This window comes from Leptidea sinapis, chromosome 21 (assembly GCF_905404315.1).
Source record: "Leptidea sinapis chromosome 21, ilLepSina1.1, whole genome shotgun sequence".
Lineage (NCBI taxonomy): Eukaryota > Metazoa > Arthropoda > Insecta > Lepidoptera > Pieridae > Leptidea > Leptidea sinapis.
Window position 1 is genome coordinate 1,702,460 of NC_066285.1, and position 24,156 is coordinate 1,726,615.

A 24,156-nucleotide genomic window follows, 5' to 3' on the forward strand; every position below is an offset into this window, starting at 1 on the left:
GTCTTAAAAGAGTGGCAATGAGTCTCTTGCTACTTCTTCTCATTAGCTCAACCCTTTACGAAGTAGCAGTAGATTCAGTAAGAAAAAAAATTTTTAGATAGGCAGATTCAATAAGAGTCATTTCCGTGACCTACATGAATAAAGTGATTTTGATTTGATTTGATTAATAAACGAAATTTAAAGTTACTCCAAGTTTAAAGTTACTTCTCGCTTAAATATACTTCTCGCTGTTACATAATTATGAAGTGACAAAGGTAAGATAAAGCCAAAGAAAAATTAAATTTGGAATAACTTTACTTCGCTTTTAATAATAATACAGAATAAGTATGCCTTGCATTTTATATAATTTTAATTGCCTTCGTATGTACATCTACAAATATTGTAAGGAAAAAGAACATGTTTTTTTGTAGGACATAAATGTTTTTTTTTTGTTTTTAATGAATTAAACCACAAATAGACCGATTAAATGCATTCGGAACATCAAACATTACCAACCGTTCCTAAAAGATTTTTACTTAATACTTTAATTTTTACACAGGTTCTTAAAGGCGATCGGAGAGGAATCTTTCTTATTTTATATAAATTACATTACATCTAGTGGCGAGCTATTTTCATTGTGTAGTGTGTTAGTAACATCGGTGATAATTCACAAATAAATGAACACAAACACACATACACACACACACACACAAATATCCTGTCGGAAATATTTGTAATCGCTGAATTATGTGGGTGCGATCTGCGCTTTCGACATCTTTAACTTTGCTTATAATTATGTGGCTCTGTCGACTTTTTTTTGAGACCCACTGAATGTATCGGTCATAGGTTCAGGAATATTTATACGACATTCATGATACTTCTTATTTTCTGAATTCCATCGACCTTTTGCCCTTTACTTATGCATTTTTTCCTCATACTATAAGTATACTATACGATTGAAGCACAGTGAAGTGTGAGGGCTAAGCTAGTAATGACATTAATTTTTTTATTATGAAAATAAGGGACGAGACGAGCAGGATGTTCAGCTGATGGTATTTGATACGCCCTGCCCATTACAATGCAGTGCCGCTCAGGATTCTTGAAAAACCCCAAAAATTCTGAGCGGCACTACAACTGCGCTCGTCACCTTGAGACATACGACGTTAAGTCTCATTTGCCCAGTAATTTCACTAGCTACGGCGCCCTTCAGACCGAGAGACAGTCATGTTTACACATTACTGCTTCACGGCAGAAATAGGCGCCGTTGTGGTACCCATAATCTAGCCGGCATCCTGTGCCAAGGAGTCTCCCACTGGTAAAAATGGTAATTAATTTAATTCCACACAAACGAAGGTGGAATTACATTCGCGGGCACGAGCAATATAAGATTTACGCTAATACAAATTCCTCGTCTGCAGACGTTAGTAGTAATGTATGACAGAGCTATAATCGTCATCATAGTACAGCCCCATGAGGATGTAAACGGTACAGAGACTAACCTTGAGAGCGGGTAAAATTGTAATTATTTTGGTAGAGTTGTCACAAAAAATTAAGATAAATTAAACAAAACTTTTTTTTATATTTATTTACCTATTGTAGGCCTTGGCACATTCTTATTTTTCCTCGTATTATTCACGCATAACATATTAATAATATAATATCGCTTGTTATGTTAAAATATTCAAGCTTGCAATTAATAAAACAATACGTGTGTAGCGCTAACCCTAACCCTAAGATTGTCAACTTCGTTCTCGCCTAGTACGCAACAAGCGGCCAGTGGACACTCACACATGCCCCGGATCATTGTAGAAGTGCAACAATTTCGCGTTGGTTTTATGAAGCTTTGTCTCTGTACCGTTTAATTTACTCATGTGGTACAGTGCTCTAATAATAGGCGATACTCGCTTGACGGATTGAGTTGTGGCACGCGGCTCCATTGATAGCGGCCGCGGCGCCGGGCGGCGACCTTGCTAACATCCAGTAACAAGTATAAATAACACATCCTGGCTGCTCCAGCATCAGTACACATCCATACAAAAATTACATTTTTATATAGAACACCGTAATAATATTATCATTTATAGTCGAGTTTAGTTACTAACTTGTTAACTATACCAGTGGAAGGCTCCTTTGCGCAGGAAGCCGGCTAGATTATGGGTACCACAACGGCGCCTATTTCTGACGTGAAGCAGTAATGCGTAAACATTAGTGTGTTTCGGTTTGAAGGGCGCCATAGCTAGTGAAATTACTGGGCAAATGAGACTTAACATCTTTTGTCTTAAGGTGACGAGCGCAATTGTAGTGCCGCTCAGAATTTTTGGGTTTTTCAAGAATCCTGAGTGGCACTGCATTGTAATGGGCAGGGCGTATCAATATATAGAATAGTAAATATAGAAAAGAATATGATAAATATAGAATATGGGTACCACACCCATAATCTATCCGGCATCGGCTCGCACTGCTAAAGATAATTTATGCGTGTAGAGAGAGATACTCTTATTGATAGGCAACAGATGAAAAAGGCCACGAATATTACTTTAGTGTGCGTGACAAGTACGTCTTACACTCGCGATTTGTATGTTACTTTGTGTTAGTGTGCGTGCATTGCTTAAAATCGAGGTTAACCGTCAACCTTTTTGCGACGTTTTCACACTGTGTCAATCTATCTACAAAATATTATCTAAAAATATTTTAATCAACACAGAGATACAAGTTATATTCGATTTTACAAAAAAAAAGACGTGTGGCACTCGGGGACTGCCGCGGTGAAACTATTGCATTTTTTATCAACTTATGCAATTATAATTAATTATTTAATTTATTTATGCAGTATTTTTTTTTAATACAATTAATTTAAAAAAAGCAAACGGGAACTAAGTAAAATTTAACTTGCAAGATTTGATTACAGACAGACAACGGAACAGGTGAAACAAAATAAAAATGCTTGTCATAATAATAAAAATTAAAAAAAAGTGATAAAAAAATAAAGAAATTAAAAAAAAATTCAAGATGTACCCCAGGCTCGAACCTGGGACCTTCTGCACAACGAGCATGTGTGATGACCGCTGTTCCACGGCAACTGTAATATCTATATACAGCTAGTAAGTAAGTGTTAGGTTATTTTCGTTGCGGAATTTCTGGATTCGGTCCCCACGCTCAAGGCCCGCGATAGTAGCTATGCAATAGCTTAAAAAAACCTTTTTCTGCATGATCGATTCATATATGAAACAATTAATTCATAACATAAAATTTTACAGTTTACTTGACCCGATATGTATATTTTGTTGCTCAAACTTATGTCGACATCAAAAATAACGCTGCAATTAATTAGACGCGCACAATGCAGTTACGAAGCGAATACTTAGCACGCGAAAGGCGAATTGATAAATAGTGACAACGACCTTCACTTCGAATATTCTAATCGTCCGCAAAAGGTCGTACTACATACAACCTTCGGAGGTATTTCATGCCAATTGGAGAATGCAAGGATTTCTGTTCGGGAATATTAAAAAAAAAAATAACATTAAAACAATCGACTTCAAAAACAATAAGATATAATATGCAATAAAAAGTATACAAATTATTGCGTATTTTTAACCAATCTAATTAATTAATAATCTAATTCTAGTTACGATTATTGTTATTTTTGGAATCGGTGTTCTCCCGCCGCGGCTCCACTCTGGCCTCTCGCCTCCACACGTCGCGCGTGCGACTCAAGCACATCTCACCCATAACTATGTATACAGTTACAAACCTACCTTGGCTGACACCCACTCCAAATAAAAATGAATTTTAACATTGAAATTGAAATTAAACAAACATTAAAACAAAATCAACTTTTAGAAACATTTTAAGGATGTTGCTCGGCACATGATCAAATATTCATAGAGAAGAAGTTACAAATTTATAAACTAATCAAAAATATTATACACAAGCTGTGATTTTTATTAAGTATAAATTACGCTAAGTTTTGTCTTTAATCAATTCGACATATCCCCATAATGCATCTAATAAAGGTTTATAATATTTCACCTTAGTTATTTGTTAATAACAAAACGAAAATTAACAACTTTTTCATTTTTCCACGGGAATCTATTCTAAGACCTTTGAGAAATAGCTCCACGAAAGGAAAAAATTCTCAGATTGATAGTTTAACAGTTATCGCACTTGCAATGTTAATGTTCGTGCTACAAAAAATTGTTAATTGATTAATGGATAACTTATTGAAAAATTTTTTGACCACGGATTATTGTTCATTGATCTATCCTGAAGGCGTCTGAATTCTATTTAATTTCTAATTTTCATATATAATAAGTTTAAATAGTATTTATTCATAAAAGCTCCGAAGGGCAGCCACGCCGGCTTGCGCAAGCCGGAGTACCCGTTTTCGGATTTTCACCCCTCTGGGAAAATTATAAATATTAAAATAATTAATTATGTCCTACAGTTCGGAGAGTTGGGACTTTTTTTTAGAAAACTTCCATAAAAAAAACGTTTGCTGGAACAGCTAGTATACCCTAAAAAAATAATTATCAAAATTGGACTACTCTGTTAAAATGTAATAATATCTGTTATACGAGTCGACTCTTGAAACCTCGTCTGTTTTTTTCGTCGGTAAAAAAGTCGGTTTAATCCTTTAAAAGTAAGTATATTTAAATTTGCTTTACATTATGTTTAATCGGAGAAAATAAAACACAAAAGACAGTAAATAATTACACCTGATTGAATAGAATGAGTTAAAAGATGATGCGTCACGATGAGCGGAAGAGAGAGAAAATACACGAGATTGTGTTCCGATCGATGCGGTCGCCCTTGGCCAAGACGCCCTCGCACCGAGGACATTGAGCGCTGCAGAATTGCGTAATACCCCGTACACTGAAATTGTTCTCAACAAGTTGATGCGATGAAAATTTAGTTTTTATTATGACACTAAGGGATGAGACGAGCAGGACTTTCAGCTGATGGTAATTGATACGCTCTGCCCATTACAATGCAGTCCTACTCAGGATTCTTGAAAAACCCAAAAATTCTGAGCGGCACTACAATTGCGCTCGTCACCTTGAGACAAAAGATGTTAAGTCTCGATTGCCCAGTAATTTCACTAGCTACAGCGCCCTTATGACCGAATTGGCAGAAATAGGCGCCGTTGTGGAACACATATTCTAGCCGGTATCCTGAGCAAAGGAGCCTCCCACTGATGAAAGTTTAGCTGCAATTATTGAAACCGACGACCTTCACGACTAACTCGAATTCACTGCACATTTTTACTGCAATGCTCGTTTTATATATTTTTTAGTTAAGTTTCATTTTATTAAAAATACGCTAAGCCTTAGATGATGACCGTAAAAGCTTTAATACTTGAAATATATTTACGATTTATAACGAGAGACTGTATTTTATAATTTGAAATAAAATATGAACAAAACTGAACGAACGCGAAATATAGTTATTGAGCACTCTTAGTAAATACAGGGAATTGCTAGTAAATTCTGAAGTCGGTTTTAATGGACGATAAAATAAAATAAAGGACGATACGGCCATATAATATACTAACCTGTTTAATAATATTTGACGACCTGTATAGCCGAGTGGTTAGCGATCCTACCTACTAAGCTAGAGGCCCCGGGTTCGAATCCCGGTAGGTGCAAGCATTTATATGATGAATATGGATGTTTGTTTCCGAGTCATGGATGTTTAAATGTATTTATGTATGTTTATATGAATTTACGGATGTTTAAGTAAGTATATTGTATTAAGTATATCATTGTCTTGTAACCCATAACACAGGCTATAGATGCTTAACTTGGGGCAAGATAATTTGTGTAAAAAGTGTGTCAATATTATATTACAATATATTAATATAATTAGCGTTCTCTATGTATTCAAACATTAACCAGCGACTTAAGACTTAGTATCCTGTCTTTTTCTAGAAAGGAAAACATATAAAATAATTCTACAAGTACAAGATCATAAGAAAACTTAGTTGAGTCCTTAAGCTCAGTGAATGTAGCTTTTAATTACACGCGTTATAATCCTTCAAAAGGTGTTTTATTTAAATGTGTATCACTCGCGAAAAAGACAATTTAAATATTTACTTTATCATACACAGTTTCAACACTCCGAATGACACAGCAGATGTTTATCACTAATATGTTTGTCCAAATGTGTTTCAGAGTATATTTATATTTCTAAATCAAGGCCAGTGTATAAAAATCAATTAAGTACTCGGACAGACACAACTGGGTCGAGAATGTCCACGCGTGGAATTTGTCCAATAATATTAAGTCAGTGACGATGTGTACGTAGGAGGGATGTGAGAAGTGACAAACATTCGTTTATAAATATACAACGCTACAATTTTGTAAGTAAACACTCCACTATATTGGTCTGAGAATTAAAGTTGATCGACATCTTTCAGAAACCACTCTCATCAGTGATTCGCGATTAGAATTCATCTCAATTATATGTGATAAGGTTTTGTAACATTAGAGGCTTTGGATTTAAAAGCATTCCCAAAAAATATTTAATTCTCTTAAACGTTTTTCCGAAATGAGGTTTTCCACTTATTATTATAATTAGATATAGAACCCCTACTGTCATTTTACAAATTTTTCCGAATGACTCTACTTTTACCAATATTTATGAGTAAAACATTTGTAGCAAAGTGACATCAAGCACCCAATGCTTTTTTACGATAAACTACAATTTTTTGTTATTTAACACTATTGGAAGTTTATGCTTATTAAAAAAATATTTTCTAAATACATACACATTTTTGTATTATCCGTCTAAGATCGTAAATTAGATAATGTAATGTCGTAGTAACGAATTAGCACACGTATTATAGCCTTATTCATAATAGTCTGCTAACTTAAAGCATTGCTAATTCACACTCTGTCTTCTTCTATTGACCTAAGTAAGAATGAGAAAAAACACTCCTTAGCGGCTATTTTAAGTTAGGGGACCATTATGAATAAGGGGGTTAGTCTTTAGCACAAAGACTACCGGGTATTGGACTTAAAAAAATCGCTTATCCAAAAGATCCTGACAGGAAAAATGGGTCACACTATTAAATGCCTAAATTATTGTATTAGTGTCCTTGGTAAGGGTGCAAAGTTTCCGTCACATACCTATGTAGATAGATACTGATATAATATGTATGAATCTAATAAAAGCGTGTTAATAAATAATAATTATTAATATTATATATATATTGTTAATAACTATGAAAATAAGCATTCATTCCATATTTAACAAAACTAAAATACGGTTATATTTTCGACATCGAAATAAATTAACTATACAATTGTTATAACAACTGAAAATAAAGAACCGACGCAGAGCTTTTGTTCCCACTGAAATTAATATTTACGCGTTCAAATTGCAAATAACAGTCCGTAGATTAACAAAACTCTATTCTCTAGTATTGTGACGACAACAAAAGGCGGTAATAGAGCATCGGTATCGAGAGCAGCGCTGGCGGTGGCAAGTCGGAAGCGAGGCTGGGTCAAGGGCGAAGTGTGGCCGCGACCGATCTGCACCGATCCTCCCGGCAGCGACGCGGCGCGGCTAAAGGAGCCTGCCCTCTACACTTTCCCATATCATGACAGTGCCGTGATCGTATCAGAGTGGATGGAACACGACACGGCCAACTATGACATATCACCCGTGAAACACACGACAATCTTTGACGCTACGTACATGGTGGTATGGTATAGGAGCTCCTGATTCCACAATTAAACCACTAGTATGGGTCTATTTTGCATGCAGTATTGGCCAGTTACTCTATCCAGCCCAGCTCCTTCCAGAAGTTCACAACATTTCTGGGTGTACATGGTGACGGAACGGTCTTGCGAACGCAAACTCGCACTTTTTAATACAAAGAATATTTTTTGCTTGACACGATACTAGCACGGTTATAGTATGATACGTGGTAGTGGGCAGAAGCCTTTATAGCTCACATTCACTGGGTTATTCAATTTTGGATTTTTATCCAAACGGTAATATTTGTAACTTGCAGTAGTGAGGTGGTTTGGTCATATGGAGGATGGATGAAGAACATGGACTGCATATAAACCGATCAGGGTGGAAATTTGGGGAAAAAGTCGACCTTAAGACAATACTCTACGATTAGATCGGGTGGTGCTGGAAAGGGGGAAGTTATTAACAGAGCTTGCGTGAAAGGATTGATGCAGAGAAAAAGCCAAAGAAAAATGTATGTGACTAATAAAATACCTTATTCTTTACGTATTTGTCTGGGAGAGGTCCATGATATTATGTATGCATGAGACGGTTAGCGGTAAGCAACAACAAATCCTCCCAATGCGGGTTATAACATATCTTTAATAATTTGGTTTGACTTTGTACTTTTTACATTCGCTGCGTTGCGGCGATCTGAAATGATCTTACCGGTGCTTCTCAATAAAGTTCTTATCATTTTATCTATTTTGCTCTTTTTCATAGACCTCCATTAGAAGTAGTCTATTTACGAGAATTCATCATCAAGCGTTGACGATGGTGATGGCAAGGCTGATCGATCTGTCGTGGCTTATTCAATTAATCAGCTTAAAGCCTTCCTCCAACATGTTAACATACTATTATAGAAGATGATTCTTTATTATAAGATTATTGTGACCGAGAGTGAGATGTAGAAAGCGGTAGCGAAAGCGAAACCCGAGTCTTTTTTTCTATGGAAAAGGAGGACAGACGAGCTTACGAGTCACAATGTGTAAGTGATCACCGCCGCCCACAGCTAATCGTAGTACGAAAAAAACCGCACAGTGGAAGTGAAACAAACCCATCCAGATGATTCGGGATGATATCCTATTTTTTGAGTCTCTACAAATCCAATTGATTCGGCATTTTCTTTGAAATGACATTTGCTAACAAATTCATTTAGTTTTTAGCTGGAAAGTAGCTTATCAGGGTCCATCGATAAATGTTTGATACCGAGATGAGATGGCGATGGCTAGGCGAGGCCAGGTCAAGGTCTGGTCTGCGGCCGCGACCGTTCTGTAATCTCTGCCGTTCCACAGCTTATTACTTACATTCCCTGAATAATTTCTCTCGGCTTTGTCCTTTGTCCAAACATTGCATAACAAGCGACGTATTTGAAACGTTTATGCGTTGAAAGCTTACATTCCTACTCGGTTTAATATCAACAACATGAAAATACTTTTTGAACTCTATATGAATATTTACGAAGGAAATTTTAGATTTAGGTTTCTTGATTTTCAGACAAGATCCCAGAAAATGTTCAAAATAAAAGTATTACGTTATTCAAAAGAATTGTTAAAAAACGTTCGTGTGGTAAAGGTTACTATAACATAAATGACTTTCTTAATAATACCACAGATTGGGAATGGAGTGACCGCCCTCAGGCTATTAAATAATAAGTTTAATTGTACAATATTACTTTGTAAACATATTTTTTCGATGAAAAAAAAAGCCCGCTGAGTTTGTTGCGCCCGTTCTTCTCAGGTCTGAGGCATTAATTTTGGAATGGGTGGTAGTTTTTGACTTTCAATAAGTGATGTCACATCGTATTTTGAATAAAAATATTTGATTTTGAATTATCAGCAAAGCATACCCTATTATTTGTAATATTATTAGGTAATGCGTTGAGGTTTTCTTTATTTATTTACATTGTTTAATACTAAAGGACTTATTTAAGTAAAACGTATCAGATATTTACTCTGGATTAATTGAATTTACATTTCTCTAGGTGTTAAGACTTTTAATTCAGCACATTATGATACAAAAAAAAAAAAAAACAAAGAAAATACATCTATGTTTACGATATCTATTACGGATAATTAGAATTTACATCATTAAATTTACCGGGCACCATTTTTTTATTTCCATTGACACACTTACACAAATTATCTAGCCCCAAACTAAGCATAGCCTGTACTATCGGTACAAGACAACGATATATTTAATACAATATACATACTTAAACATACATATATACTTATAAACATCCATGATTTGGAAACAAACATCCATATTCATCATATAAATGTTTGCACCTACAGGGATTCGAACCCGGGACCTCTAGCTCAGTAGGCAGGGTCACTAACCACGGGGCTATAGGGGTCGCCTATTGTATGATTGCTTTTGATTGATAAATAAAATCAATATAAACTTTTATGTGTAGAGCCATTATTGATATTTTCAGAGGTAACCACTACGGCATGTAATCTCCAGGGGTCGACTTATAAAGGCCACCATTAAATTTAGAAGATTTATTACAATACTAATTTATTTATAACCAATTGAATGAACACACTTGAAAGAAATTGTCAATGTTTTTCAACGTAGAGAGGATAGTATAATTCGACCAGTTTTACATTCGGAAGCCTGACCTACTAATCAAAGTAAGTGTTCCCATTTAAAAGGCATAAAAGGCATTTATTTTCTCAAAATTGATTCCTTTAGAATTATTTTTTGATCTAATTTCTAGTACTACTACCGCTGCGGAAACAAATGACGCTATGAGAGAGAACAAGCGGCGCAAAAAATCTCTCCCAGCATTCTTTTTATATTGTACTGTTATTGCTATTCCTATAAAATAATCATAATCTAGTGTCCCAGGCTGTCCAATAACTAGGATATTTAGTTGACAATAACTTAAAGACTTAAATAATTAGCACTCACTGATAGGAGTAGGCAATACAGCTCACAAAACAAATACTGGATTATTTTCAATTAAAATTTTATTTAACTTAAGATTAATAATAAAACCAACGCGATGAGTTCATTTAAAGCCATAAATTCCAATCACGAGAGGATTGTATTGAAAATAAAGAGAGTTGGCTTTAAAACCACTGAAACGATATAATATTAAAATGGTATTCAATATTAAGATTGCATGAAAGGCGTGTTGAATGGACACAGAGAATGAAGCGAGATTCACGGGTAGTACAGCATATACTGCCGAACTTATGAAAGGAGAATAATGCGGTGAACGTGGGCGGGTTGCCGAGCTTTGAAATGAATTTAATATTTCAGAGTCCACAAAACAAATTGGAATTTAACTACAACAGTGTTTGTAAGACAAACAAATTACTTTCATGGTTAAATTATTTATTTATCCGACATTTATTTGAGATATTATAAATTATGTTTTTATCAACTGTGCGTAAAGATATTGTGCTCAAAAGCATAATTTTATCATTATTAACATACGACACTAAAATTATTAATTCTAATTAAAACAATTTAGCTTGGAGTCATTTAAGTTTGTTCGGTAAAGAGTAAACTTAATAAAACAGTTAAAAAAAATCTGCAAATGTTTAATGAAATAAAAATAAATATAAAATAATTTGTGATAAAAAAACATAATAAGTCATTTGATATCTTTTTACGCTTGGTAATTATTAAAATTAAGTATGCAAATTCATGTTCGACCATAAATTTCTATAATCAGAATCATTGCAAGCCATTAGTGAATGAAGTGCATTATCTACCATAATAAAAATAAATATATAAATACTTAAATAATATGATATTCTTTAGCTAATAGTTTATTTTTTAATTATTGTCACATTATTGCTATTTTGTCACCAAACATGTATTAAATTTACTAGTCTAATATGTTCACTTTACATCTAAGTAATTAATGGAACTGTTAGGTCTATTTGAATTATATAATATGTAAATAAATAAATAATATAGTATACTAGGGGACCCGATAGGCGTTGTCCTGTACACACGTCTTAAGCTTGAAAAATCGGTCCATTTCGCTAACATACACTTGAGCAGGAGAATTATATTATATGGACGGAATTGAGAATCTTAAGAAATCTCAAATTCACTGAAATAAAAAAAAAACATCAAAGTCAGTCGAGCCGTTTAGGAGGTAGTTCCATTGTGAATCTAAACCATTCTCGAATCCACCTGAAGACAGACCAGCTTTAGCCAGTTTAGGAGGAGTTCAGTTACAACAGACGCACAAAAGAAATACTTATATATTATATTATATATAGATAATATCCATCACATGTTCTTCTCTACCTCCGTTTACAACTAGATAACTAATTTGCTGTGTTTACCCATAATTGGATGTTCACTATAGTTTTTAAGTTGTGTATATGTATTCTAAATAAGCTTATGTGTACTATCTGTCGGTAAACCTTATTAAATAAATAAAATATATATATTAAGATGCGTGAGGTTCAAAGACTAGGTGATAGTACGATGAGTGATGGTGATATGTACGTGCATGGTCGGGTACCGTGGGCGCGCGCGAACAGCGTGAGGCTAGAGGAGTGCCTGGGCACCGGGGAGTTGCGGCGCACGTAGTAGTGGTTGGTGCGGTGCGGCGGCGGCTGCGGCGGCGGCAACCGCGGCGGTTTGCGGCGAGCACCGCCCGCGAACGCGTCCATTGCGGCGAGCGTGCCCACGTCACTCATGCTGCCGCGAGCGACTACACTGCCGTCGGCGAGTGGCGGCTGCGACTGCGACCGGCAATCGTTACCCGCCCTTCGCCCCCGCCCGCTGTCGACGCGCGCACGTTTCGATCGCCGCCCGCCCCGCCTGCGCTCTAACCGCCCACGCTTTGTTTTGAATTTTTAATAATTTAACACCATTCATCTCCCGGCTGTCTTGACACGGAATGAAAAAACTATTACAGTTAAGGTTGAGCGACCTGCACTTTTCAACGTAGAGACACTATGCATATTCCATATCCTAACTATAATGCTTAGCTCGCTTAGCATGAGCACTAGCGATAGCGACCACGTCAATTTTTTTTTATGAATATAAGGAAGGAGACGAGCAAGACGTTCAGCCGATGGTAATTGATACGCCTTGCCCGTTACAATTCATTGCTGCTCAGGATTTTTAAAAAACCCGAAAATTCTGAGCGGCACTACAATTGCGCTCATCACTTTGAGACATAAGGTAGTAAGTCTTATTTGCCCTGTAATTGAACTAGCTACGGCGCCCTTCAGTCCGAAACACAGTAATTTGTACACATTACTGCATCACGGCAGAAATAGACGCCGTTGTGGTACCCGTAAACTAGCCGGCATCCTGTGCAAAGGAGCCTCCCCCTGGTGAAACATATGAATAAAGACAGACAAATAAATATATAAAAAAAACACAATAAAACCAACAGGCATTACAATTAATAACGTACAGCTTTGCAAGCCTACAAGTATAAACTAGTATTCAGAAATGTATATATCGAATTAAAATCAAACCGCCACAAGATTTTCCCTGTATGCATTTTGTATGCTTGTGTAAAATTTGTAAGAGCATCAGGTATACAGAGATCAACGACCCGGAATTCGCCTTGATAAATTCGTATTACGTACCCCGCGCACGGCTTAACAAGACTACATTACATTGGAACTAAATTACACAATCCGTTTGTTTTATTTCAGGATTCGCTTACAACTTAACTCATATCACAGAACTTAAGTTGACGTGTTTTAAAAAGAAACTATTTTATCTCCTACTGATAAAATCGTACTACTCCATAAAAGACTTCTTTTCAGATACAACACTCAATTGACATTTTTTTTTAAATATTACCAATTTCAATTATATTATGTTATTTCAAAATATTCAATTATTGATATGTATATCAATTAACTGTCATTGTGTATAATGATCTTATCTTATCTTAAGCTCTACTCATCTTGATTACCTTAATCCCAATGAAAATGAACTACACAATTATATGTTTAATATCAAAATTACTACGAACCGGAAGACGCAGTGTTGGTAGGCCACAAGATGGACCGACGATCTGGTCAAGATCGCCGGAATACGTTGGATGAGGGCAGCGCAAGACCGATCGTCGAGGAAATCTTTGGGGGAGGCCTTTGTCCAGAAGTGGACGTCTTCCAGCTGATTATGATATCAAAATTACGACGAAGTCAAATTTCTATCATTGTAGTTATATCTAAGTACTAACATAATTATTATTGAAGTCGTTTCGATGGATTTTGTTCAATATAAAACCTATTGTTGACTGAATGTGGACTATTCTCAAAGTTTATGGTCTGACCATTTGTATTATTTGAAACAGAATTACGATATTTAAAAATGGCTCTCCGACAGTAATTATTGTTATTAGATTTTACACAGTGCATCGTTTTTAAAATTGTGTTGCGGCAATACTAAATTATGACTTTATCTTTCTAAAATCGTATTAATCAATAAATAATTGCTCACATCATTCCGATATAGCTCTGGGGAAAAAACTCAAAAACAAGAAGTTTTCGTGGCGACTTGGATCAGCGCTCTTAACTCCAAAAAGGATTCGCTCCATGACTCCTTCCATTTCATTCATGTTTCACTGTCCTCTCTTGATATTAACTTGACACTGCCGAAAGAAGTCTGAATGTCTATTCAGTTTCAGTCTTGAAACAGCTTAAAATCTGAAGGTCAGAGCTATATGACGGATCTTCTTTCTTTCTTTTCTTTCAATAACTCTCAATCCTAGTAATTGTAACGTAATCCTAGTCGCCTCCCACGCTCTTTTGCGCAGGATGCCGACTAGATTATGGGTACCACAACAGCGCCTGTTTCTGTCGCGAAGCAGTAATGTGTAAGCATTACTGTGTTTCGGACTGAAAGGCGCCGTAGCTTGTAAAATTACTGGGCAAATGAGACTTTAACATCTTATGTCTCAAGGTGACGAGCGCAATTGTAGTGCCGCTTAGAATTTTTGGGTTATCGTCTCAATTATCATCTCTCGACTCTTATTTTCATAAAAAAAAACTATTAATTAATGCTGCTAAAGATGTGTGTGGTTACGCGTTATCGAAACTCTATTTACACCATATGCCGCTTTCTCTCAACTTATTGCTTTAAGATGATCAGTTGGCAGTAGAGATCCGAATCGATGGTGCAGCTCGACGGTAAACGTTCATAATGAACAATGCCCTTCCAATCCCACCATACACACCTTTGACCACGACTTTTTTCGGACGTTCTTGTACGTAATCGTAATATTAGGTCTTAGTAAAGAACAAAAGAGGACACGGTTCATTAGGTTTCTCTCAGTCACCACAAGTGGCACCTTAAATATCAAGTTTATTGTTTATTTTTATTATTTTTTGACAACCCATACAGCCCAGTAGTTACTGAGCTAGAGGTCCCGGGTTCGAATCCCTTTAGGTGCAGACATTTATATGATGAATATGGATGTTTATTTGTATTTCTATATTAAAGTAAGTATATTGTACTAAATATGTCGTTGTCTTGCACCCATTGTACAGGCTATGCCTAGTTTGTAAGACTGTATCAATATTATATTATATTATTGTGTGTGTGCCTAGCCTCTTTTAAAATGAATCAAAATTGGTTTGTGGTCTGCTCCCAGTTCTTCAGCTTTGTCATAACTACTGATGCCGATCTTGCTCCAATAATGGCGTCTATTATATCCGTAACAGGGTAAGACGCATCTTTGGCATCAAAATTCCCGGATTGAAAACGCTTAAACCAATTTTTTGCTACTCTTACTAAAACAGAATCTATGAACGTCTCTAACGAACATATTTCTTTAGTAGATAGTGAAATTTTAAGGTGTATCGATTTTTTTTCATTAGATATATTTATTGCGACGGATAGAAAAACATTTGAAAAATAGCGGGAAACAAAATTTTACTAATTTGTTTCTATTTTTGGTTACGTTAATTTTACTTTTCTAAATTTTGTAATGTCATTAAAAATAGCACACAAAAAAGAATGCTGGAGAGTTTCTAGCGCTTCTTCTCTCTCAGAGCGCCATTTATTCCCGAAGCGGTAGTAGTATCAAGTATATTAGAAATGACACCAAAAATAATTCTAAAGGAATCAATTTTGAGAATATAAATGCATTTTAAAGCAAACCAGATTCAAAATATAGTAAGTACAGACAAAGAGATTTTATTACAAATTTATTCATACAATAAGTGAAAAGACTTTTGTCTCAAGCTATTACAATGGTTCCAAAGAATTGAAGAAAAATAATAAATTTATCAGAAACATATTATGTGGCAGTATTAATAATAATCCAGGAACTCACAGCATGACCTAAGTAAAGTGATTCCATTTCAATGGAAATAAACTATACAATCCGTTTATTTTGTTTCAGGACTCAGTTACAGCTTAACAGTATTCATTGTGTACATGTTAAAGTACTTATATAATGACCTGACAGACGTTGTTCTGTACATAATAAATAAATACAATTTTTTAAGAACGTGACAATAATATTTCATAAAATCAAGAATTATTTCGTCAAATAATAGTTAAAAAAATCGGCTAAAGATAATGGTTGAAATTTAAAATTAACATCATTTTCTACCTTATCGACAGTACATAAAAATTATATAAATTAGCAAAAATCTTATTTTGCAAATTGAAAAATGGAATAATTAATGTATTGTAATCGGTCCTCGATAAATCTATGAAGTTTGAACGAAATCTGGCCGTATAAAGTGGGTCAAAATCTCGCCCAAATGAGTCGGTTACAAACAAATATACATACAGGTGAAGTTATTAAAAAAGCGTGTAATATGTTTCCGATTGTTATAATGAAATTGTTTCACAGCAGAACTGTCAAACCGTGCGTTAATAAATTCTCTCATAGAAAAGATGACCATGCAAAACAAATATTGGAAATAAAAATAATTATGGGTCCCAAATCGAAATAAGAACTATCCTATCTCTCAAGTTGGACCAAACTGCACTGCATGAAGTAATCCCCATTAAAATCCGTTCATGAGTATAGTTCACTGGACACAAACATCGCGACACTAGATTTATATATATGTATTAAGATTTTTGGCAATAGTTACTTTGTTTTATGGATTAAAACTGAAAATATCGAGTTAAGTTAGTATGAGTTTTTGTGCCTCAGCGTCATATCTTAAATTTAAAAAAAGTATGCATGCATGAAGCCCTAGTTTTTCGCAGGACGAACATTGAATTTACAATCACGGACGAGTTTAAATGAAGGACTCCGCGCCGTGATATTACCTAGTGAAGCACAATTATGCTAGTGTGTGAGCGGTTACGGGGGATATTAGTTACACAATTTTTTCTCCTTTAAATAATCATATATGGCCACAAATACTTATAAACGACGGCATTTTTAAAATATTTTATTGAGACGCAAACTGATCGGCATGTAGTAGTGTAAGTGTGTGCGTGGGGCTATGTATTTACACATTAATCGGCTTGTTTTGGTGCTACACTGTTATGTTAGGAGACAAGGAGCCCTTATTTTTTTACTGGTCCGTGTTTACAATATTACCTACAATATAAGGAAGGCATATTAAATATTCGTGGCACAGGCAAGATTCACATCTAACTCCATAACAGAAACATGAACGCCTTAATGCGTTTAACTTCAAGCTCGTTTAATAATAAACACTATAGTTAGCCAACAACTTAAGTTTATTTTTAGCTCGCGCGAACCAAAGAACCCGTTCAGCCGAAGATAGCCGCTTACTGCTTCAGGCTATCCAGATATACTTCTCGAAAAATAAAAATTTACATTGTAATCGAAGCGTTTTTAAGGTAAAGCGATTTTATTGTATGGTAACAAGCAATGAATTTTGCAGCACGTTAAACCATTTATTTCGGCCCGCCCAGTGTGGTCTCGCTCAGGATTCTTGCAAAATTCTGAACGGCACCTTAGGTCGTGACCTTAAGATATTTACATGTTTAATCTCATAATGTTCACACGGGGAGATTTTTTACAATTGAAAGCGACTTAGAAAGAACATGTTCAGACGGTTAGATTAGAACCGGTTCAATGTTTTGTAAAACGGTAGCAAAGATCAAATAAATACCGATAGTGTGTAATTAATATTTTGCATATTTTATAAGAAATGTGATATTTAATTGAGGAATGATAAATGAATATTACTAAGAGAAAATCAGGAAAAAATATTCGTTTCATGGTTTAATGTTTTGTAAAACGGTAGCAAAGATCAAATAAATACCGATAGTGTGTAATTAATATTTTGCATATTTTATAAGAAATGTGATATTTAACTGAGGAATGATAAATGAATATTACTAAGAGAAAATCTGGAAAAAATATTCGTTTCATGGTTAAATGGTAAGTGATTGGATTTCGGAGATAATTTGGCAGCATCTATGTTGATTTTAAGGGAATTAATTAGCTTAACAGATGATATTTATGGATATAAAAATGTCGTCCGAATATCATAATGGTCAAATTACTACTGTCCATTGAGATAATTTATACGTTTAGATAGAGCCTCTTGTTTTTAGGCAAAGCATGATAACAGGTCAGGTTTACTACTTTTTTACGTTTATTACTCTACACTGGCGATAAGTTAGACACTTCGTTATGGTGTGCGTGCGTTTCTAAAAACAGATGCTAACAGTATACCGCTATTTTTTTTCGACGTGTCAACAGCTGCCACAGTATATCTACGCATAAATTATCTAAAACTGTTCAAATCATTTAATTTCATTGACTTAAACTAAAAGCTAACTAATTTTAGATAAAACTAATTTTAAATGAATGTCGAGGTTGCAATGTATAGCGATGGGTTACCTATAAAAATTGGCGCTACCTTTAATTAATTTTAATATAATTAATTTGTTGACATAATTTGCAACTATATATATTTTGATCAAATTTACGTCATTTTAAAGGAAATGATGTAAAGAATTGAAAAAATAGTGGTTGCCAGCTCTCAGTCAGCCGCAACGATAGGGCTGCCAGATGTAAAAAGTTAACAGAAACTTTTTTATTTTAATCAACTATTTACATTACCGCGCAGATATTTATCGGTGAGCCAAATGGATGCTCTGACTTGACTCACTACTTACATTGCATCGCAAACGTGTGACGAATGCTGATTCGCTGGGAGCGATCTACACATGTTCACTCGCGCTCTCATACTATAACGGCCGTTCCCAATATACTATCTACAGATAGAGATAAATTACTACCTTCTTCTGTCAGTAATGAGCTGTCAATAATCTGAAGCTGTTCCAATATACCCGATAAGTCATTCTTATCGCCTTATATTGGGACGCGTGAATTGAAATTTCCATACAAACTTCTATCGCTGGTAAGCTATACGTCGTCCCATTGACAGGCAGCGTGTACGGATAAGGTCAGTTAGCGTCGATAAGTTTATTGGGACAGAAAAGTCAACGATAGTTACGATTTTTATCTCAAGTAAGAGAATATATTGGGAACGGCCGTTAGTAGATTGAAATGTGATCAAGGAGATACTAGAACTGACATAGCTTAAACATGTCGCCTTTACACTTTTCACAATTAGTGTATATATAGACCCCAGTAATAAAGAATAAATTGTATAAATATAAAGTAATTGTTTTAATGTTTTTTTCTTTTTTTTAATTCTTTAGTCTATACTGGCACTCCAACCGTAACCCAGGCAGATGCTGAAAATCAGCTCTAAATACATCAAAATTCATCTCAATTCTTAAATGATCATCCATTTATACTCCCTATGCTGTCTAGTGAAAGCCCCACTTTACGAGCCTCCATTGACCGCAGTCCTCACATACTTCCTCGGCTTCTTCACTAGCAACAACCCTCAGCAAGCTATCCCATTCTTTTTTAATACTGGCACGGTCCTACACATCCACCTACCAATTGCTACTTTCATCCATCACCTTCAACAACACACCTCAATATTTCTTATATTAATATATCTGAAATTCAACGGCGGATGTCGGGACCTTATTACTAGGGTGCATTAAACTTATTTATTTAATGACAAATGTGACTATGGAACGTATTGCCGTCATCCTCCCACATCATCTTTGGTATATGTTTCGTTTGGCCATGACGTCATATGTCGCAGGCTACTCAATTTAACCTTTCATTATTCGCAGCTCATTATTGTTATTGTCGGATGGGCTCTCCAATCTATATATATATAAAAATGATGTGCTGTTCGTTAGTCTCGCTAAAACTGAAGAACGGCTGGACCGATTTGGCTAATTTTAGTCTTGAATTATTTGAGGGAGGCCCGGGGAGGGTTTAAAAGGTGAATAAATATGAAAATTTTAAGAATTAAGTAAAAACAACAATTTTGTTTTTCCTTTGATGTGTCCCCGTCGCAGACGTTCAGAAATCAAATTGAAAGAATAGTTTAAAATTTACTAATTAGAATCTTTGTATCTTTCCAACTTTCTCAGGAGGTAAAAAACAAACTCAATTTTAGCTACCTATAGTAGGTAGATTACTACAGATGTTAACTATATATAACATTATATGGCAATACAAAGTTTGCTGGGTCAGCTAGTGATAAAATAAAAAAGTTATATATGTATAAGTATGTTTTATATTCGGGTAGTTCTACGATAAGAGGTAACTTGTACGGCAATCAGTGATCATCATCACCTTTATTTTTAATTTCAGAGAAAGCTGAAATAATATAGTCTGTTAATGTTTAATATGATTGGTCAGAATGATAGTCTGATTCTATGTTAAGTACAATGTTAATTTACAGATAAGTATCTACCCTGATCTTGGTTTCTCTACCCTGTCCAATGTATTTACCCTGGCCTTGTAAAAGGTAATAAAATATGCATTAAGTGACTTCAAAAGTACGTTACGTGAAAAGATACAAAAATAGGACAAAAATTGTAATATAAGTGTTTAATGAAAAACTTTTCTCCGTGGCCATTGTCTCTATGGACTTAAAACCTCGTATCGTAGACTTACCCATTCACGGATTGTTCCTTACAAAATAATTCGTTTTAATACTTAGGAATATAGTCACGTGGATCATTTATGTACGTCTAGATAGACTATGACAGCTGTGAAAACGTCGAAAAAAATTAGTGTTAACCTTTGTTTTGAGCAATGTACTCACACTTACACAAATTGTCATACAAATCGCGAGTGTAACACGTAGCTTGTCACACTAAATTAATATCCCTGGCCTGATTTAATCGGTTGTTCTAACAGCAAGAGCCTATCTAGACGTATTAATTATCTAAGAAAATAACTACATTTAATGCGCATTACTTCGAATGTTGTCGCTAGATAGATCTAAAACGGAACGGAAACATCCAAATATATCCGAGGAAAGCTCGGACTCAATCGTTTCTTGCATGTTTTCCGGTGGGAAAGAGTGGTAATTTGTTAACGGGTTCGAGCGGGATTCTGCAGGAGGCGGACGAGGCTCTCACTACCTTGAATCCGGGGAGGTAGAAGGAAAAATGGTGTAAAGAGTTAAGTTCACGCAGTGCCGTGGAAATACTTTTGGTTTTATTGAGTAAAAATGCATTATACAATAATTAATAATTGAGACTTCTTATGATGCACTGGGGACAGTTTTCACAGTAGATTATAGAAAAATAATCATTTACTATTGATACCTTTAAAACGGATACCAAAATGCTCATCCTAAAGATAGATGGAAACATATTTACGTAAAGTTTAGTAATTCTCGGGAACTCAACCACCGTACATATCAACTTACGACGGTACATAGACAATAATGAACTTATATTAAACGACAATTTAAAAAAATGTGTTCCACGTAGAAATGACTCATTTATTTAGTTGTATTGCAGATTTTGATGAGATTGCCTGTACGTAAGGTATACAATATCTATCAAATATACTTAAGAATGTGCTCTAGAATATGTATTAATTTTGTATGAGTAGCAGAACCAGAATGTGGGTCTCCAGAGGAGGAAGGATACCGGCTAGATTATGGGTACCACCACGGCGCCTTTTTCTGCTGTGATGCCGACATTACTATGTACAAAAGCCTTAGCTGGGCTTTTGTACATATTACTCAGAAATTAATGAGACTGAACGTCTTATGTTTCAACGTGACGAGCGCAATAGTAGTGCCTATCAGAATTTTTGGGGATTGCATGAATCCTGAGCGGCACTGCATTGTAATGTGCAGGGCGCATGAATTACCACAGCTGAACATCCTGCGCGTCTCGTCCCCTATTTTCATAAAAAAATACAACGTTGGCTTCCTATTTAATAAATAAATGATTTTATCTTATAAGCTCTAAATTAAATTAATAAAATATACTAACATTTTTCATTTGAACGAATTCCACTTTTGTGTTGCGAAATTAACAAATGGCGATCTATTAGCCATCGACAAAATATTACGTACAACACAAATATGGATAGTGATAATTACTGCGTTGCATATTAGATAAATATTAATAAAAGGCATTAAAAGGCATAAAAGGCATTTATTTTCTCAAAATTGATTCCTTTACAATTCTTCATGTCATTTCTGATAACTGCTAGATACTAATACCGCTTCGGAAACAAATGGCGCTTTGAGGGAGAAGAAGCGGCGCAAGAAACTCTCCCAGCATTTTTTTTTGCGCTTTTTTCAATAATAATATACAATAATTAATTAACAACACATTTTCCGATTTAATAATGTCAATGCATTGGGACCTAATTAAATAGCTGTTTCCTGCGCAGACTTTCAGTATCTATTTCCTCTAACAGCCGTTTTCAATAACCGTATCTCTTACGGATAGTTAGTTACGGATACATTGCTATCGCCGTTTAGTGACAAGATCTTATCTATCTACAGTTATTTTCAATATAGTTATAGTCCAATGATTTATATCGATAGGTAATTGAAATGTGAGTAAGCGTAAAAGGATAGATTTGTGTCATGTGAGTAAGCGTAAAAGGATAGTACGTTAAACTAAGGACAGATAGATTATTGAAAACGGCCGTTAGCCATCGATAAAATTTTACATACAACGCAAATGATAGTGATATATATAATTATATATCCTACTAATATTATAAATGTGAAAGTTTGTATGTCTGTATGTATGTTTGAACTTCTTTAACGCAAGCACTACCGAATGGATTTTGATGAAACTTTGCAATAATATAGCCTACACACCAGAATAACATATAGGCTATAATTTATAAAAATATTGTGTGAATTACCTATACATTCAAATAAAATTTGAGTATCTGTTTGTAATAATGAAATAACCGTTTTTTACTCTCTGTTTGTTCCAGCTAATCTGGCTACTTTTATTGGCAGGTAGCTGATGTAATAAGGAGTAACTTAGGCTACGTTTATTTTAGAAAAATAAAGCAATGTCCAAGAAACGGTCTAACTCTAAAAATAATTTATATGGCAAAACAACGTTTGCCGGGTCAGCTAGTATTGATATATATATATATATATATTAATAAGCATCACATTGTCTGATTAAATAACGTCAACGCATCGGGACCTAATTAAATAACAGTTTCCTGTGCAGAGTTTTAGGTTCCAGTTCCTCTAAGACTAAATCAACTCGCTTCATTGTTCATGTTAGTAAATAATAGTTTATTAATGAAGTTATATAGATATTTGATGTGGATGAGTAATGCTTTAAATAAATGAATTGCAGTATTACAACGAATTACCTTTACGTTTTTTTTTTAATACAATAAGGGACGAGACGGACAGGACGTATAGCTGATGGTAATTTATACGCCCTGCACATTGCAGTGCCGCTAAGGATTCTTGAAAAACTCATTCTGAGCGGCACTACAATTGCGCTCGTCTCCTTGAGACATAAGATGTTTAGTCTCATTTGCACAGTAACTTCACTAGCTACGGCGCCCTTCAGACTGAAACACAGTAATGGTTACAGTTTACACATTATTGTTTTACGGCAGAAATAGGCGCCGTTGTGGTACCCATAATCTAGCCGGCATCCTGTGCAAAGGACACTGGTAAATATTTAATAAGAAATGTTTTTTTTTTCCACATCGTCGGGATTCATCATCTGTAGTTTCATACAAATGCATGAATATAAAATAAAACGTAATGCCGTCTGCCGATGATATGGAAGATTTATTTTATATGAAATATGATAAGTGATGACCATTGCCCACATATTCTTGCAGCTCCAGAGGAAACACAGGAGCATTGCCTTATAGAAAAGTGTACGCGTTTTTTTTTGAAGGTACGAATGTCGTATCGTCTGGAAACATATCGATGAAAGTTCCATAAAAGCCGTACTGTAGAGGAAAGCTAGATATCCAAATACTGGGTATGGTTTGTGGAGTGCAGTGCGAAAGTGGAATGAAGCGGCAGGATCACAGGAACGTTGTCGGTCTTTAAGAAGGCTGTACGTGCTTTTTTTGAAGACACCCATGTATCGTCCTGGATACACCGCACAAGGAAGCTCAATCCACAAATTAGT

At 35.1% G+C, this 24,156-nt stretch overlaps 1 protein-coding gene across 1 annotated transcript in view; it reads right to left on the minus strand.

The window, feature by feature from the left end:
- Window positions 1-12,347, minus strand: part of LOC126970581 (phosphatase and actin regulator 1) — a 37,677-nt gene extending 25,330 nt beyond the window's left edge. The window contains exon 1 of the mRNA XM_050816570.1: window positions 12,218-12,347. The gene's annotated coding sequence lies outside the window, so the exon portion shown is untranslated. The remainder of the gene's footprint in view (window positions 1-12,217) is intronic.
- Between the last annotated feature and the right edge of the window lie 11,809 nt (window positions 12,348-24,156).